The sequence below is a fragment of the Neolamprologus brichardi genome, chromosome 1, assembly GCF_056152115.1.
Source record: "Neolamprologus brichardi isolate AB-2024 chromosome 1, ASM5615211v1, whole genome shotgun sequence".
In the NCBI taxonomy this organism is placed as follows: domain Eukaryota; kingdom Metazoa; phylum Chordata; class Actinopteri; order Cichliformes; family Cichlidae; genus Neolamprologus; species Neolamprologus brichardi.
Genome location: NC_142104.1, coordinates 22,724,751 through 22,744,832, shown reverse-complemented (window position 1 = coordinate 22,744,832; position 20,082 = coordinate 22,724,751). Strand labels below are relative to the sequence as shown.

The 20,082-nt window shown below is 39.1% G+C and overlaps 1 protein-coding gene across 2 annotated transcripts in view; it reads left to right on the top strand.

Moving 5' to 3' along the window:
- Positions 1–20,082, top strand: part of ankrd11 (ankyrin repeat domain 11) — a 111,675-nt gene that overhangs the window by 27,888 nt on the left and 63,705 nt on the right. The gene's annotated exons all lie outside the window — the stretch shown is intronic.

Here is a 20,082-nt window from a genome sequence, read left to right as displayed (position 1 = left end):
AATTGAAGCTTACTGCTGACACATAATGCAAACCTAAAATAACATAGAATTTAATCAAGTAGATTGGCTTAACTGTTGCATATGGCTTTTCTTGCTGTTTGAGTGTCATTCATTTTTAATATTACTGCATCAGTTTTTTAGTTTTTAACAGCTTTAAAGGTAGTCAGATGATATGATCTTGTGTAAAACCAGTTTCTATTAAAGAAAAATGAAAAAATGGATAACTCCAGCTCTGGTGCGGTGTGACAGTCTCTCCGTGTTATTCCCAACATGCCCTTTACTATCGAACATCCATTTTCAAATCCAGGTGTAACCAAATAAGCTAGAGTAATAATTCTTTTGGCATCTAAAACCAGACAAATTGGACTTGGATATACCGGATTTAACATGTCCCAGACCACTGTTTTCTTCCAATTGGGGGTAGGGCTGGGCCATATCATACCGTTCACAGTAATACCGGTGTAATGTCGGGCAATGATAGGAAAATGAAATATCGCAATAGAATATGGGTAAAACACGCATGCGCAGTGCCTTTGTTTTCATACGCACATGGCGGAAAAAGCGTGCCGGCGACAGAGAATGAGAAAGGCGAAAGCGGATTGTTGAATGAAACGGATGAACCACATTTGGTTTGTAAAAATGCTGCAACTTCAGTGGTGTGGAACTGGTTTAGCTTTCGTCCGTCAGATACACAACAAAGCACTATTTTTGGTAGCGCATGCTAGCGGGCCGTCGTTATTACCGTGTTTTTTGGAAAATACGGCACACTTAAAATCAATCCTTTGATTTTTCTGAAAATCGACAGTGCCCCTTATAATCCCGTGTGTCTTATGTATGAATTCTGGTTGTGTTTACTGACCTCGAAACGATTTTATGTGGTACACGGCGCTCGAAAATCTGTCAGATGTTTTAGTACAACTTTGCTAAGCCACGAACCCGCACCGCTTGATGGATTGTTGGAGCATTGCGGCTATCATCGGCAGGAGCCTCGCGGAGTGATACGTACTGTGCTTCAGCATAGTATTACGGTATTGTGTGTGTGTATAACCTCTTTTTAAGTTTTGTGGATATTATACATGGTTATGCTGAGGATATGTCAGCCAATTTCCACTGGAAATGCCTTTTGGTTAAACTGTCAGCAAGGAATTTGCATTTGTGCTGTTGAATTTTTATATAACTTGAATGCACTTAAAAAACAGCTGCTCGTTTAAGTGAAAATACATTGATTTTTTTTTAAATATTTTTTTGCACGAATAAAGTTGTGGAGTTGTAAAGTATTTTGTCTAGTGTCAATTATATCGTCAGTTATATCGTCAGTTATATCGTTATCGCAAATTTTCAAATCTATATCGTGATAAATATTTTTGGTCATATCACCATGCTCTAATTGGGGGTTTGCAAAAATCACGTAAAAAGTGCATGGAACAGCAAAAACATAATCCAAACAGTTTATCGATCTGATCAGCTGTTCAGAGCACCTCCTACATTGGCATATACGGCATCAAGTTGTCAGCATGAACCTCCATGTGGTTTCATGCTCACCGCTAACTACAAAAATAGGAAAAGATGTCATTTTCAAGGGATTTGCAGTTTTTTATTTCCCCCAAAGCCTATCAAAGCTCCACTGGTGCTATGGCATCATCATATGGTATGTTTTAATGCATTACTGACTAAATTGAAATAAACATCACAATTGTGTTTAGTGTTTCTATGAGGGCAAACATGTTTTGTTGCAGTGCAGCTTATATACTTACCAATGGTTTGTTTTATTTTTAAAAAGCAAACTTTGTTATTCAGAATTTTCACTTTTGCTGCAAATATATATCAGTTATAAAATGCTCTTTTTTTCTACTTATCATTAGACCCTTTACATGCACATATGTGCTTAAATGCTACAAGTAGTCGGATTTACTCTGTATTGTTAGGCATGCATGAGACTGTGCAGGAGATGCTTGTACCAACAGGCAGGCTGAAAGCTCAGCAGCCCCTGAGCTCTATCCATTGGAATGCATGTATTAAGAATAGGGCTTAGTGCAAGCCTAACCTCTGCTTTCCTGTCCCATTGTCAAAGGCTGTGTGTGTTTGTGTGTGTGAGACTGTAAAAAAGTAGGTCACAGCTCATGTAGTGCAGAACTAGCATGTGTCCAACAAAAGCCCTCCGTTACCCTCTATCTGTCTCACTCACACATGCATTGCACACGCACAAACACATCTTTATGTTTGATTAATGCGACTAGCTGAGAGCACAACCCATTTTAATGTACTTCTATCAACAAACGCGCACTGCCTTGTGGCAGGAAATGCAGTAAAGTTGGTAGCAGTTAAATATAATTCACAGATGAGATTGAAATGAAAGGGCAAAAAATAGTTGAATGTGTTGTTGTTTGGTCTTTTTTTTGTTTGGTTTTTTTAAATCAGCTGCTGAAGGTTCAGCGTCTGGACTGTCTGCACTGCCCGACACCCAACAGCTGCGAGGCTGCCTATGCACCTCTTCTTCTGCACAAATTCATCTCTCTCTGTTTTTGACTCGCTTGCGCTTCCTCCCCATCCGCCTCTCTCGCGTCTCTGCGCCTGTGGCCGTGCACTAGCAAGAGCAGCTTCTGTTTACCTCTCCGAGCTGCCTATATCTGCTTACTGTCAGTGGAAACCAAGGAAACTGATCACAAAGCTTATTATGGTGCCAGGAGTGGAGCACATTGTGTGTGTGTGTGTGTGTGTGTGTGTGTGTGTGTGTGTGTGTGTGTGCGTGTGCGCTTTGCCACTCTCCTCCTCCCTCTCCTCATGTGATGCTGGTCACATGGTTTCCAGGCAAGCAGCTCAGTAAATCAGAATCAGACTTTTATTTTTAACCGCTTTAAATCCTCCACCTGGTCTCCGTGGTTAGCAGAATTGACTGAGGTTCCTGGTGATTACTTGTTCTTTTCTCTGCCATGTGTGTTTATTATTACCAACATGACTGTTTTGGTGTCATGTCTGCATGAGTTGTCTGCGTGAGTTTTATGTGAGGTTAACAGTGATCTGCTCGTACAAATGGTGCAGACATCATTTTAGCGTTATCTTTTCTCACATTCATTTTTCTCGGCCTGAAGTAGAGATTCCTGATCAAGATCGTGTAGCTGAATGGGTTGCATAATGAGCACAGATTTTTTATAACATGACTGAAAGAAGAGGTTCTACTACAGTGCACCAAAGCCCCTACGCCGACTTCTTTATTAATCAGCATCCATACTGCGTTTTGACAGAAATGTTTAGCAAATATGTTTGTAGAACTACGTTTATGAGCTTGTGTCTTGTGTGAACTATGACCACCATTTGTCTGTCCTCACTAGTAACCACCAGAAATACCAGCTAGTTAATATAATTTTCTGTTTGCTTGTTTGTTTGTTTGTTTTATTATATGCAATTCCAGTTTTCTGTTGGTTGATGCCACCCACCACTAGCAGCCTCAACAGACGGCTGCGCCCCTCTTTCCTTCTGTGTCTGGAAATTGTAAACAAGCAAGGTGAAAAGTAAGCAGATGACAGCTGAGTGAAGCAGCCAGTTCTGCAGCACTTTGTTGTAGAAAATGAGCGGTTGTATATTGGCTGTGTCCGAGTAAACTGACACATGCGTAGCAGCATTCTGCACAGGCAGTGTGGACACTAACCTGTAACAACGAAAGGCTGCTGGCACACTAGATAAATAAATCTGAAGTTGTGTAGCTGAAGCCCCATCCACATATGAAGTGATAGACTTGTCATGTCTATCCAGTGGCAGTTCCAGGTTTGATTACTGATTAACCATTATCAGAGGTATTCTTTGATATGCCTTTTGTCGCCTAAAGTCAGGTTTGACTTTATGGTCTCTGGCCAGTATGTTGCCATTAACCACGTTCTGTGTGGACAGGAAGAACCACACAGATCTGCAGCATTTAAAATATGATTTGACTATCGAAGGATTCTAAATTCACATGTAGCACATGATTGTATCCTGTTTTCTTGTTTTTAGTCTTTCTCTGCTTTAAACAACTGATAAATTAGTCATCAGAAAGATTCCTAAGTGATGGGAACGTGTCTTTACTTCATGGCTTCTGTCTCAGTCTATGCTGTAGCCAGCCATCAGCAGTGCTGATATAATTCTTTTATCTTTCAAAAGAGGAGCTGAGAGGGGAGATGTCTGGGTGTTCGATTTGGTGCAGATGAAAGGGAAAAATTCTTGTAATCACACCTCCTCCACTGGCTCCCTCACAACTCCCCTTCTATCTCCTCTTCCTTCTCTAAAGCAGGGCTTGTTCCTCAGTGGGGATTAGTGTGAGCGGCAGCTCTGAACAGGGAAGTGGGCCCTGCCAGTCACATTACATAACTCGCCCCCGCTACTGCGGCTCGGCATGGCCCGGCTGGAGAGACGACCATAGAGGCTTTGTTTTCCCAGCCTTCCCTTTTCCTCTCCTGTGCTACTGCTCCTCCTCCCCCTGAAGCAAACTGCATACTGATGCTGTATAGAAGGAGCCTGTTTACAGGGAACAGGCAAAGCACTGTGGTATAGAGTTTGCAGAAATACGCTAATAGCCACACTGAATGGCAGAGAGCTCACATCTTAGGCATAGGAATTTGAGGTCCGCTATAGATTGTTGAGATTCAGGAAAATGGGAAGACGGGGAATGCAGTACTAAGCTTAGCTTCCTACCCAGCGGCTCCATAACAGCGTGTTGGACTTTGACTTGCATTTGATGTGAAATATTTCAAGGATCACAGGCTGTGAGAGAGTTTAACTACTCCCTCATTGTTTTTGTGTCATTGTCCTGTGCTTTTTTAGCACACTCACACAGACACCCTCTTCCCCATGTGGCAGAATGCCATTTCTAGTGGGTAGTGAGTGGGAGGCCAGTCTTCTCCGTGTAATGAAGGTTCAGACCATTTAGCACTATGAGTGAGTGGAAGTAACTCGTAGGTGTGAGAGTGAAAAGAATACAAAGCATTGCATGGCGGCAGGCACATAAACACATCTTGCAGCATTGAGCTTGCTCCTTATTAATGCTGTTTTTTCTGCCATGAATTTGGGATAGTTAACAGATTATTTCAGTGGTGAAAAGTGGTTTAAGTAATTTGGCAGAACATGATTGAGTCTTAGAAGCCATGGACATTGCAAATCCATTTATTCTGTTTGTAAGAATTTAATAGCATGTATTTAGAGACAGTTGACACCATATTTGCGAACCAACACATAATTGGGGGTGAAGAAGTTCAACTGTTATTACCTCTTTTCATAGATCATCGTTTTTGTTTTTTTGGGGTTTTTTCATAATTTCTAACTTAATTTTTGTGTCACTATATCAAGCAGTCTAGCTATGCCAGTAGGTTTTATTGAGTGTTCATTTATGCATGTGATTTTCAAACCACGTGCAATTACACTTGGTTTTCAAAAAAGGACTCTTATGAATTCCTAGGAGAGCAGAGTTCACATCAGCTCGTGGCACCAATTTCAGCCATTTTGGAAGGTATTAAATCAACATGTAGTCCAGTTTTTGTTTTTGTTTTGTTTTTTTATTTTTCAATCCTCACAGAAAAATTGACACAGTTGGTTTTTTGTTAAAATTAAATTCTACAAATCTGTATTTGAACTCTGTTGGAAGCTACAAGAGAAATGTGGTCTTTTGTTTGATAACATGCCACCTTGACTTTACAATTGGGTGATTGGGTTATATTCACAGACCACAGGCACCCCCCCCCCCCCCCCCAAAAAAAAAAAAAAAAACAAAAAAAACAAAAAAAAACCATTCCATTAAGAATGACCAAGGGGTACTGCAAAAAGGGGAAATAAATACTTTTTTCTTTTCAGCGCTTTTAACACTATTCAGATCTGGTTGCCATGGTGACTGTAACCTGCTGAACTGCTTGGCCCCCTCATCACTGCATGCTGCTATATTTCATACTGCATTTGTGCACAATCAGATTGGACATTTCTCTAATTTATTATTCTTTAGGGTTTTCTCTCTGTCTTTTTATTGTATATTTTTGTTAAAGAATGCATGCGTATACAAAATGTTATACACCTAGAGAGAGGGAGAGAGTGTGAGTGGCCAACGCATTCAATACTGTAAACATAGCATTTATATCTAATCCCGCTCCTATATTTGCTTAAAAACACACAAAATAGTGGTATCACTGCATAGTTATGAACAAAGGATGTTGGTCTGCTTTCATCTATTTAAAAAAAAAAAAAAAAAAAAAAAAAAAACATTAAATCTGCTCTTGCTGGGAGGTCATGGTTGTTTCTCAGGCAGTGTTTTCCTCAAGCTAAAATACATGTTAATACACGCACGCACAAAGAGGAAGTGTACCTGATGGTTAGACTGATTTAGGCTCACTGCTGCTTCATGATGTTGGTGGTCTATGAATTGCCAGCTACTTATTCTATCATCATCTGGAACCCTGTATTTAAAAAAAACAAAGTCTCCTTGCTGAGTCACATTTTTCTTCTTTCATTTCTTGTTTTTCGAACTGATCTTAAACATCACATCACGGCTCACTTTCATTTTTGTCATGTGGCAGTATAATTATTGTTGGATTTATTTATTGTTAGAAGATGCTTGTCATTTTGTAAAATTACAATTGTTACATTACATTACATTCTTTCTTTAAGGGGAAATCAGTTAAAATAATAACTTCCTCCATATTCTTCTAGATTATTTGTAAAAATTGAGAGGGCTATGCTCGTCTGGTTTGTATTTGTGTACTATCTCGGCTTCATCTCTACATTTTGAGACAGGCTTGAGTGCGCTTTCAGTGTGTCAGCCATGAGCCAAGTTCCCATCAAAGAGTAGCTGCTACACCAAAGACTGTGTTTAGATGTGACGGCTAATTTTAGAGCTGCTAGGCCGTTGTCCAAGGTGGGGGAGGATAAGATAACATTGAAGTAGTCCTCCCTTCCCTACACAGTTTGGTTTTGTTTGTCCATCCAATAACCCTCTTTCAGCCCCTGTGGCTGTTGTGCATAAATAGAAATGCTGGGTGGTGGTGATAGTGTGTGCAGGCCTAAATCGTATTCATATTTTCAAGCTCTCAAATGTTGTCTTAGATCTTACTGACAAGTGCACAAGCAATGACACATGCTGTCGCGTGCCAACATTGTTTGATAGATTAAATAAGTGTTTGTATAATTGGTTAAGCGAACTTCAAAATTGGTGCTAAAAAAGAGGTTTTGGTTTTCCACCAAAAGGAAGCTTTTTGTAAGTGGGATTTAATATACTTAAAAAGTACTTACTAAATGGCCGAACAGGAAAAAGCATCAACTGCTTTTATGTCGGGTAACACAGACACATTTCCTTAATGGCGTGGACTAATCATGCAGATATGCATGGTCACCCTCCAAACGCCCATTGTGAGCAGAAATAACCCTTATTATTTATTATTGAAAGTGAGGACAGTGGAAAGATAACAAAGCGATTCATGTTGTCTTGTTTTCAGTTTCATGCTTCTGTGTCAGTTGCAATGGCTTAACCTGGATTAAGAGTTGGTATAAATTGCAAAACTTAACCATATGTTTTACTGTGTTTAGAATCTGTGCTACTCAGTAAATCTCCTCTCCTAGAACAGCAGTTTAAAAAAAAAAAAAAAAAAAGGCAAGCAAAGGGCCATTAAATGTTGAATGAGTGCAGAGAGCGGCTAAGATCCGTACTCTACAGTTTCTAGCCATAATAGCACCGATAATGGACTGTGTTCTGATTTGTTTATGTCAGAAAAGCATCTGGTTTCAGGAAATTTAGCCCTGAGTGGGTGTAGATATGTTATTTGTTCTTTTATTTATTTATTTTCTGCCACTGATCTAAATTTCATCCATTCAAGCCATGCTCACACACAAACAGACCTACGAAATCCCAGTTACTCACTCACTGAGGCTGCACAACATATGTGGCAAAGCTGTCCCTGTCTGGCCCCACTCTCCAGTCCCTCTCGCAGCCACAGAGCAGTGACCTTGGTTTCAAGTAGCTATGCTCTGTTAGAAAGCCAACACCTCTCCGGGGATGGGCTGACCTTGTTGTCTGACACAGTGTAAGTCTGCACGCCCCTCTCTCTATCTCTCTCTTGTCTTTTCTCCTATTCACTCTCCCACACCTCAGTGTCAACAGCCTAAACAGAGTCCTTCTGTGTTAACTTCACCTTTGCAAATGCAGAATAGTATACTGCACAGGAGTAGCCCTCTATTGTGTTGTTTCAGTGCAAATGCAGCAAGACTGCGAAGGTTCAGCAGGTTTGGGCCTCTCCCTAGCCAGGTGTTCCTTCATCAGACAGCCTGTCCCTCTCAGTGACAACGTATGCTTTTTATAAGGGTGCGTGCAGCAGTGCACACCGGTGTCCCCTTCCTTTATGCCTCTGCCTTTGATTTCCTGCAGCTGTTCGGCTGTGTATGTGGCATGGATGGGTCTGAACATGAACACAACTGAAAGAGTTTTTATAGGTGGAGATTTTTTTTTTGTATGCTTCTCTACTAAGCTTATTTCTCTACTTCAGCCTTCTTGCTTTATATTGACTCTTTCTGTGCTTTTGGTGTTTAGTGTTATTGTTGACACTAAAAATCCCCTAGTTTTCACTTGTGGATACAAAAAAATGGGGATCAGTGTTTACGTGCACTCTAATTGTGATTATAATCATGAGCTCTGTGTGACTGACCATTCATCTAGTTCACATTAACGTCCTTAACTTCACTGTGCTGTGTTTTGAATATTGTTGGAGATGTTTTAGAAAGGCTTCTTTAGCTTCAAGGCTTCTGAGTGGGTGTATCATTGTAGATACTTTACTGACAGCACAGTGAAAGAAAAAATAAAATGCTGGCCTTTATAACTGTAACTTCTCAGCCAAGGACAGATTTTAAACATGGTCCTCAGAATCACTTCTTAGATAAAAATTCAGGCCACTAGTTTAGTTCAGTGATTGAGCGGAAGACAAATGCTATATGGCTGAAATGCAGGGGGCACCAGGTTTGAGTCCAACCAAAATGGGCAAAAATGCCCATTTAATAACGATGAACATTCTGTGACAGGCTAACTTTGGGTGTAGTGATGGATGCAGACCTAAACTTAGAAAAACACATTAAGACAATAACAAAATCAGCTTACTATCACCTCAAGAATATTTCAAGGATAAAAGATCTGATGTCTCAACAGGACCTGGAAAAACTAGTCCATGCATTCATCTTTAGTAGGCTTGATTACTGTAACAGCATCTTTACAGGTCTACCTAAAAAATCAGTCAGACAACTACAGCTCATTCAGAACTCTGCTGCTCGAGTCCTCACTAAGACCAAAAAAGTGGACCACATCAGTCCAGCTCTGAGGTCTTTACACTGGCTGCCTGTCCGTCAGAGGATAGACATTAAAGTTCTGATGCTGGTCTATAAAGCTCTGAATGGTTTAGGACCAAAATACATCAGTGACCTCCTGACCCAGTATGAACCTTCCAGATCCCTCAGGTCATCTGGATCCGGTCTTTTATCAGTTCCCAGAGTCAGAACCAGACACGGAGAAGCTGCATTCAGCTTTTATGCTCCTTATATCTGGAACAAACTCCCAGAAAGCCTCAGATCAGCTGAAACACTCAGTTTATTTAAATCCAGGTTGAAGACTCACTTATTCTCAGCTGCATTTGAATAAAGCACCAAATCCACACTTTTAAGCTTAAATTTCAAAACTTACATTTTAACTACTGATTTTATCTACTGTTCTGATTTTATCTGTTTTGATTTTATATACTGTTTTGTTTGTTTGTTAATTAGTTTGTTTGCTTGTTTTAATCAATTTTAAATCATGCTTTTTATTTGTTTTTGTTTCTAATGTCTCTGTAAAGCATTTTGAATCACCTTGCTGTTGAATTGTGCTATACAAATAAACTTGCCTTGCCTTGCCTTTACTGTTCTAAACATTAAACATTTTTAAAATATAGTTATAAAAATATAGTAAATAGGTCTGGAGTTTTTCTTGTAGCTGTCTTTTTGTATGTTCTGAGTGAATTTAGTGAAACTAAAGATATTTTCAAATGTTGAATAAAAAGGGACAGAAAAAAGAGCATTAGTATCTTGTTTATTGCTATCTGGAAAACATTTCCCCCTGTAAATCACAAAGTGCTTTGCAAAAATACTCATACCTGTCAGCATGGTGGCTTTTGATGTGTGCAGTCCAGTTGTGTCTGTTTGTGTATGCTTTGCGTCAGGCTTCAAACTGTGTAAAAGCTGGGCTGGGGCCAGCAGCCAGCCAGGAGGACAGACGAGGAAGCAGATGGATCTGTTTGGACTTAACCCTTCCCACGCCACTTCATCCTCTGGGCCTCGCCAAACCTGCACGTCTCTCTGCAGAGCAGAAGGAAGGGAGCGGAGTAGCTGACTGTGGGTGTGCATGGAGTTCGGGGGGATGGGATGCACACTGATGCTAATACCAGCAAGCAAAGAAGATGGACACAAATCAGAGTGAAAAGAGAGACTGTGCCTTTGCAGACTTTTAGTTACACAGTTTGTGTGTCATGAACTGTGCTAACACATGGCTCCTGCCTCCATGTTGGTCCACTGCTGTCTCCCTCCAGCTCTTTCCCCTCCCTGGTGCACTTTGCTGTCTGCTTTCTCAGCCAAACCAGCACTTAGCTTGTTTGTCCTGGGACTATTTTGCTTTTTCTGGGATATAAAGTCATCATAACTTGTGAGATCCCTCTGCTCTCTGCCAACTGTTTTAGTCTGTGTTATTGCTCAGGCCGTCTTTCATTGATGGCGATTTCACCTGCAATTATATAATTACTGACACTTGTGTATTAAAACCCATTTGCCGCAGACAGGCATCCATCTCTATCTCCTGTAAGCTTGACTTGTTCAGCACTTGTAAGCAGGAGTATGTCCTTAAAGTGGTTTCAGTGTGACCATACCGCATTGGCCTGTCCAATTTGTCTACAAGCATAACCATAGAGGGTTTGCATGTGACCTGAGCTTTTGTCTACTTTCCCGCAGTTATTCCAAAAACTACAGCAAATGTCCAAAATTTATTATAAGCTATCAATACAAATACTCTCAAAATAGTCATTTAAAAAAGCAGACATCTACTGATATGCACCAAGGAATGTAATGCCTTTTCTGCCTGTGTAGTAACACCCAAGCAAGTAGACAGTTGTTGGTCTTAGATTAAACCTTCAGAAAAGACTATCAGTTCTATTAGACTCACTATTGCTCTTTAGACTGGTAATTTGTTATTGTACACATCCATACACTGCAATATGATTTTAATTTTAAGCTTTGTTTACTACACTGTGTGTGACGTCAACTGAAGAATAAACATTGTTTTTGAAAGCACTTTCATTTTCTTTTAGTTCCAGAAAAACTCCCAACAGCAGCATGTTACTAAAAATGTTCCTTAGGTTGTTTTGATAAAACAGGAAACACTTTCTTTCACTTTGCCCACTCCATTGTGTTTAGGGTGTAAAGTCATGTCAAAATATGGGACCACATGCCCTTTGTTTTAGTTGTTTTGGACTCACAAATTTGATGAAGGAATGTGAGGTCCTGGTTTAATGGCAAATCGATGGTTGCTGAGTAAAGTTTCTGGAAGACTCCCTTCCTGCTCTCTGTGTTAACCAGCGGACTGTAAATAGAAAACCCCAGGGGAGGATCAATACCACGTCTGCCTGTTGATAAGGAGGGAAGCTCACTCTGTGAAAGAGATGTTTTTTCTTGTAGGGTGTTTGTGTGCGTGTGTGTGTGTGTGTCATATTGAATCTAAAAACATGCCACCAGCACTTTTTGTCACGTTGGAGTGGTTGGGCAGGTTGGTTGACTTTGTCTTTTTGCCTGTCAAGCTGTGCCACAGGTTTTGAAGGACAACACACAGTTGTCTTAAGTATTATCTTGGCTTCTCTGTAACATAGTGTCATTTTTTTCTTTAAAGGAACACATTTGTTAACAATAGCTTTGGTACCCCTTTAGCAGGCCTACCAACTACGCACCTTTTGCCACCACAACAACCTTTGTTAAGCTACACTGTGTCCTCCCCCTTTCTCCTCCCCTTTGTCATCTACCAATAGAAGCGAGAGCTGAGTGTGGCATGGGGGTGGGTGGCGGGACAGACATCTGTGGCCCTTCCTCTTCAGCTCTCTTTGGGCTTCACTGAGTCAATGTTATTGTTCTCAGAGATGTAGATAACCATAACAGAAGGAGAGCAGGAGACCCACGGTCAACTAGAAAAAGGGGTGGAGCACTGAGGTTTTTGTTTGAAAGCTGTCAAGTCTATAGTGTGGGTGTTTTATGGGGTCATGAGTGGTGGGGGTTGGGAAGGCATGGTCTTTAAGGCCCTGACCTCTGATCTAAAAGATATATTCAGGACTTTTGCAAGACAGCTAGCTGTGCTTTATATTTCTTTTTATACTATTTTACTTGTTTCACCCAAAGAAGGGTTGTGTACTGATCTCTTTATTTAGCAGCCATCAAAACTGTTCTGTTCATGCAAGTTATTTTGTACCTCTTTCATCTTGTGACACTACTGATATTTTTTTTTAATCTCTGTCAGAGTCAGTTGGGGCTTAGTATTGCTTTTGTTCAGTGTTTTATTTAGTTTCGTAGTAGTGTAAGTGCATATATATGTAGGTTTGAATATGTGTAGGTTTTCCCTTCTTTCTTTTTTTCTTTTTCTTTTTTAATAGAAATGCCATCTGATTAATTAGACATGGTTTTTTGCGTAGGTCCTCCAAAGATGACCTTCCAGTTATGTCAATTTGTGTCTGTATGTATGGTACACCACTTGTATTGGATAGTATTTACCAACTGTGCTTCTCTTCATTTGCCTCCATGCCCTTTGGGTTGGAGAAAATTAAGTAGTGTATGTTGATGTATCAGGTGTTTTAGAGACCTAGAGGACCAGTATGATTTATACTTTTGCTATTTGGCTTCAAAGGAGAACATAGGAATCTTAGGTGTGTCACATGGCAGATTAAGGTTTCCATGTGTTTGGCTGGGACCCTTGAAAGGGGAAAAAGTGAATTATTTCATTTAAATTTGTGGGTTTGTTTTTTTTCTTTTTCCCGGCAATGTATTCCTTTTCCACTTCATTATTCAACATTTGCTCCAGTTGTGAGGGTTATATTTAGAAGTGTTGTTGGGGAAACCAACACTCTGTTTATCAAAGATAGTCGATGGCCTATTCCTTTGGTTTTAATGAACTGCAGCTCAGGGCAACTAAAAAATTATTTACAGAAACCCGTGGACATAATCCCTCTGGTCCTGCCACCTTTTCCCTGAGACTGTGATTATGTGTTACCTCATTAATACTTCCTTGTCTTCAACCTCTAAATGCACCCATCTTGTGAAGCTAGTAAATTAATGTAAACACAGTTTTGTTCAGTCTGTTTTTAATGAATTAATTTGGTTAGCGTTTATAAAATATTGTGCCTTAAATGATGAAACACTAAAAATACGGTGAGTCAAAAGCCAGAAAGATCAAAAGACCTTCCAATTATAGGCTTTGTCATGTCTTTACCCATTTTGGTGTTACGTACAGCAAACACAATTACTTTAATTTGTTTGTTATTTCCTGCTCATATTCCCAAATCCCCATACTTTACCTGTGATTGGCTCTTACCCTGACATTTTTGTCTCACTCTATCTATTCAGCCCTAACCTCACCAAGCTATGAGGATTAGCCAGTCAAAGGTAAAGTTGGGGCTGAATATCATAGAACATGTGAAATTGAGAGTGATTAGTCTGATGAGAAAGCTTTAGGCTGATTAACACGACTTAACAGGTGTTACATTTACAAAAGCTACAAATTGACCTATCTTTGCTCTTGAAGTACATTTTACACTTTGTATCTATTGAAAGCAAACTGGTTAAAACCTTGTCTGAGCCACAGATTGCCGTTTTGTTTGGGTTTTGTTTGATTTTTGCTTTTGTTTTGTTTTTTCCCCCCATGGCCAGAAGGGAGAGTGACTCACTTCATCCACCCTCACATTGAGAGGGTTTGTGTGCTTATGAGGAGCTAGTGCCGTGTGTGTGTGTGTGTGTGTGTGTGTGTGTGTGTGTGTGTGTGTGTGTGTATACGTGTGACAGTGATGTGTTCAGATAAGACATCAGAGGTGTGGTTACTGTCTATTTTCTGTCCTCCACCTTTATCTGTTGCTCCTGGCCACATCACAGAGCTTACTCAGCCACAGAACATGTAAGGTTGTTTTGTCAGTCAGCTATGACCTGCTGTGTACCCTTAAATCCTAAGTGAGAAGGAAAATAATAAAATAATGTAAATAACGAACAGTCCAAGCTGCTACCTCTGTACACAATTTTTTATATTCTTTCCAGGTACCATTATGCCATTGCAAAGAGCTGGTGACGCTTAGTGAATTTAGCCAGTTGTGCAGTATTCAAGTCTTTGCTGCTGAAAAAAGAAAAGAGGAAGATGAGCTTGTCATAACCTGATGGGGATGACTGACAGATGTGTAATGTCTTTTCAAGAGACATCATCGATGATCTGCAAATCAACAACAACATTGTTGACCTCAAAGAACAGAGGACTGTTCTTTGAACTCCTTTGCATAGCAGAAACTGGAAAGAAGATTGTGAATTGAGTAAAAGTTGAGCTAAATTTACATATGTATTTGCAAAACCTATTGTATCAATTCTTAGAAATTTACCACAGAAGATGGCTGTGCTGTTCCAGGTCCAGAATTAAATACCATGCATTCTGCACAGTCTGCTATATGGATATTGACATTGAAATGGCAAAAAATCATTGCATTTTAACCACAGTGTTTGTAGACTGGCAAGTGTTGAATTATATGCACAAAATCACAACAACAATAGCTATTTTATATCTCTTAGTCCCATGCACAAAACCGCTGTCTGTGTCCGTGTGTCCCCTCCTCTTGGACCGTGAAGAGTTGAGCAACCATAGTTGATGCACAGGTTCAGCTTATCCCCCCGACCATTTTTACCTATATTAGATATATTGTAGTGTTGCCTAGCAGACATATAGTAATGGAATAAAATGAGCCATTGTTTGCATTTGTACACCTACACTTTATAAAAGCATTTTGGTCCATAAAAGTTGAATTACGCATGATACATTATACCACTATTGTGTTGCCTGGCAAGCCACTTACCAATGGGCTAAAATGACCTGTTTTGACACAGAACTTTTTGACTTTTTTTCCCAGTGTGATTAAGTATATCTAACATTAGCACAGTAATGGTATAGGCATATATGTGTAGCACAAATTCAGAGGTCCCAGAGTGAAAATAACATGAAGTGGTCATCATGGAGTGTTTTGAAAACCACCACGCACATACTTGAAGTTGTTTGGGGTTTTTTGTGTACAAGAGCACTGTGACAAATGTTTGTGAATGTGTCAGTTATGAAATTCTGAAACAATCCAGATGTTTTGAATAACAAATGACCGATACCAGTGTTTTTGTTTGCTTGGTTGGTTTTATTTTTGTTAATTACTTAACCTGTTTGTGTCAGGGGAAACAAGGATATCTTGATTCTAAAAGTAACAGCAGTTTTAAGTGCGATGAAGAGCTGAAATATCTTTAAATGTTCAGTCCCTGCAGAATTGAAACGACACACCAGCTACTGCCATACATGGATGTCATCTGAGTCACCAAAGTCTAAATAAGGTGAAACTGCGTTTGAATCTGTAGTTTTTGTAGCTGATGTCATGGTATCATCTTTAGTACTCAGTAATCTTGACTATAGTGGCCTCCATGTGAAATATAGTACATATTATATGAGTATATAAGAAAATAAATATAGTATAGACTATTGCATTGCAGACTATAATGTTGATTTCAGATGGCTTCTTTTTTGTAGGTAGCACTTTAATGTTCATATGAAACCTGTATGCCGTTGTATGAAAATACTAATGTAAAAGCTCCAATTTCGCACTTGGTGCAGTAGTTTGTATCTGTGTGTTGATGCTGAAAACAACAAATAAAGTGCCAACATTGCAAAGCTTATGACGTGCACTTCTGTTATGACTGTGTCTCAAAGGAGTTGATTCAGATCTATGGTGACTTTGAAGTGCTCCTTTGTGGTCCTGAAGTTTTGTTTTTCACTGACAGAAATGTAAAAAAATAATTAAAGAAAATATATTCCTTTGTCACACAGGAATAAGGGCATTTAGTTGTAAGTGTAGAATAATCTTGCCAAAGAAGCACGAAGAGGCTTTGTTTTTAAAGTGAGCTCTTGTGTCAAAAAACAACGATGCACTGATTCACTCTGAATTGGCATTGCTGGTACAGAACTTTTTATGTATTATTTGTGTAATTAATAACATCACGGTATAAATAAATGGGAATGATTATGAACAGAGTGTTGGTGTCTGTAGTTTGATTGGTCAGTAGTTGATTAAATGTTGTATTTTATTTTCTCTTTCTGTGTTTCATTTAGTGAAATGGGTTCAAGTGTTCCTTCCTCTTAAAATGGTGAATTACAACTGTTTGTATGCTACTGGATTGGTCATAGAAGCATGACTGTGAGTGTGTGTCGTAAACGCAGTGTTTTTATTTTCATTTTATTTTTAGATTATTAATCATATTCGGGGAAGTCATCACATCAGCTTTGTTTGGTATCTATTGCAGTTTTTTTGAGAAGTCCTTCAGATTTCCTCTTTTTTTTCTTTTTCTTTTTTTTAACAAACGTGTTTTATAGTTCAAGCCTCTAATGACACGCAACTCCAGCCTGATATAGAAATTTCAATTTGAAGTATGGATTTATGCTGCTTTTCTGTCAGAATCCAGTAGTTATCGATGCCGCTCACAGTGTCCTCTGATGTGGCTGAATACCAGAACTGGAACAGTAAATTATTCTGCTCATGCCTGTCACACACAGTAAAAAGCCAGGAAGGAAATTTATGCTCTCGCATAAATAAACAAGTGACTTGACAGATGTGGAAATGGATGGATCTGTGCTCAATTTCCAGAAAATGATAAAGACAGAATTTATTTTTTAGCCATTAGGGCTGCACCTTGTTCTTATAATGGAAAATATTTCTGCTGTCTGGGTTCACTGGGTTTTAAACTATTTTAAGGAGATTTTAAGTTGTTTTTAAGTTTTCTTCCCACATTGTTTTTGTTACCCTTGCCATATTTGGTAAAGAATGCTGGGAATACTTATTCTACTTATAGTCAAGTCTATTATTTCACCAATAACATGTTTGACCCAGAGCCAGCCCCGGACTTCCTTGGGCCCCTAAGCAAAATTCTGCTTAGAGGCCCTGCTGTCTGACCTGTGAGCCATGTAAAACATTTGCCATTGCCACACAGTCACACCTGACACCACACTGCTCCCACTACAATCTTCCCTCCTTCAAAAGCTTTGCTGTCACATTCTTGCTCTAAGAATAAGTAGACCTACTTAGAACTGATTGATGTATAAAAGAAATCAATATTTACTGAATCGCATGTTCTTGCTGCTGCTTTTTTGCCCCACTTGGCACTCTTATTTATGTTGCTTTCTTTTGCTTTGTGTCTAGCAGTTTATTTTATTGACGTGATTCGCCATGTTTCCCAGGTGCTGCTGAATTTGTGTATTGAGCATAGCTGGGTGCTCTGTCACTTTTGTTTTAAATTATGATAAGATTAAATCAGCCCTTTAAAGCCCTTTTATGTTCAATCGGGACACCTTATCCTTGATATTGGCATCTGTTGGCATTTTTCGTCCATAGCCTTGTGTGTTTCACTACCATACTTCGGTCTTATTCGCTTCAAGTTTGGTACAGCGTTCACTGGAAGATTAACTAGTTGGATTTTGGTCGACAAATTTCAGGTTCATTGCTCTTTTTTTGTTTGTCACATGTTTCGTGAACACCTGGAGGGACTTGAGGCAGAAATATCCTCTCAGGTTTAATGACAAACTGATTGGTTTTAGTGATCTTTTAGTATCTTTTATCTTTTTTAGATTTTAGTGATTAGTGAAGGTTAAGGTCACTGTGACATCTCAAAATAGTTTTTGACTGCAGGTCAGTCATTCATACACTAACAACATTTTACACAAATGTCTTTAAACAAATATAATGAATTAAGCAAAAGGTAAAATGATCATGTCTGTGTTTTAATGCCATAAGTCCATAACATCGCTATAACAAATAAATTTCTAACCATATTTTATATTTTTAGGTACCAAAATTAACAATAATCATTGGTGTCTGTGTTGATTGTATACCTCCTCTTATCTGAATTTGTTCACAGCACAACACATTAAACTTAACAAGATGTATTTTTGTAATTCCAGCTGATCTTCTGGTACAAATTTAGTCAGTGTAAGTATATGCGAAGTGGCCGCATGTTTCATATTATTTTCCTTGGTGTTTGTTGCTTTTAACAACAGCCATAATGTTACTGAGCACTGAACCATGGGAATCCCCTGCATAAACAAACAGTACAAACACCTACTTGTCTTTAGTAATCTCCAGTTCCCATTCATATTGTAACGTCCTAAAGAGGGTGTGTAACGGAAGGGAAGTTCCAGGATTATCGTGTCAGAGGATTGCCTAAATGTTAAGTGTACACTTCCATTATGAGTTTTGTGTTTGTTTCGTTATGTCTAAAGTTCGTTCACTCAGTGTGTTTGATTTACCTTCATGTTTGATTACCAAGGCTGTGACACTGAGTGCAGTGGGTTGATGGCTAGCATCTAAATCAAAATGTTACTCCCAACAGCTAAACTGGAAATATAAAATATTAAGCAGACTTCAAATTAAAGTAGACATCTGAAACTGTAAAGTAGATCACACGCTGTTGTATATTGCATGAACATATTTTGTCTGCCCCTGTAGTATTGGGTGATATGGCTGGACCTAAAAAGGCTGAAATAAGAAGTGCATTTTCTTCCTTCTTTCTCTCCCCGAGTTACATTGTTTCATCTTTTGCTCAGAGCAAGGTGAAATGCAAAGTTTTGGCATTTGTAACATAGTTGCCAACACTGTGTCATTAATTAACAAGGGAAAGCTGCTAGTCTTATGTTTGTCTGTGCATTTCCTCCCACACAGTTGAGTTCAGCCAAGGTGCAGGTATCACACAGTTACACCAGGCTATTGTTTTTCTTTCAGACCAGTTAAGTTCCAGTTTCATCATTGGTCTGCCATTTTATTTGATTTATTTTTTTTCCTGCACAAATGTTTATGACCTCATGCTCAGTTCACCTGTGCCCCAGTTGGCACTGGTTTTGCCAACTTTCCAGGGCGGGGCCTCACACAGCCAACATTGACGCTACAGAGAAATTAGGTCCTGTATAGTGTTGGAAAAAATCCTCAGCACCTGTCACAGATGCCTGAGTGACAAAAGAGGACAATACTTTACCAGCAGTGTTTTGTCTACATGTATCTCTGGTTAATTGTGTATCATGTATCGTGTGTATTCTTTTATTTAGCAGGCAGAGCTGCACAATTTACCCAGGTTTTGATAATGTGATTTTAAACTCCACAGTTAGGGGTTATCCTGACTCAGAATGAGCATTTGGGATTTGGCTGGCCATACATTTAAAGAGGACTGATCTGCATACAGTGTGGATTTTTTTTTTGTTCTTTGGCCCTTTGATTGGTTGGTTGATTAAGAAAAGTGTATTTTAAGCTCAGGTAAATTAATCTATTACAAAAAAACAAAGTGTTGTTGTTGTTTTGGTAGGATTAAACTGACATTACTCCAAGTTGGACCTGAGCTACAGCTGCTATAGATAATCTCAATACCTGCAAAATTTCTCTACAGGGTTCTGGATTGTTGCCATTCCTAATATAGCTAGACAATTTTGTGCCTTTATTTATTGGTTCAAGTGATCATCTTTTTTACTGTTTGTACAGAAGTTCAGAGAAATAATGTTTGTCTATATATGCCAGAGATGCATGTGTTTGGCTTAGAGAGGAAAAAACAACCTTTCTCGCCAAGATAGAGGTTTATGCGTTGAGAGATGTGACTCAACACATGCACAAACATTGTTGTGTCAAGGATAGAGAAAATATCAACTTTGTGAAAGGATTTGAAAGTTAAGTGCAAACCATTTGTTTAAAAGCAGAGATGATGACAGACATCCCCATCCTGTGCATGAATAATAGTTATTTATATTTTTGGTCCTTGGCTATCGAAACCCACTAC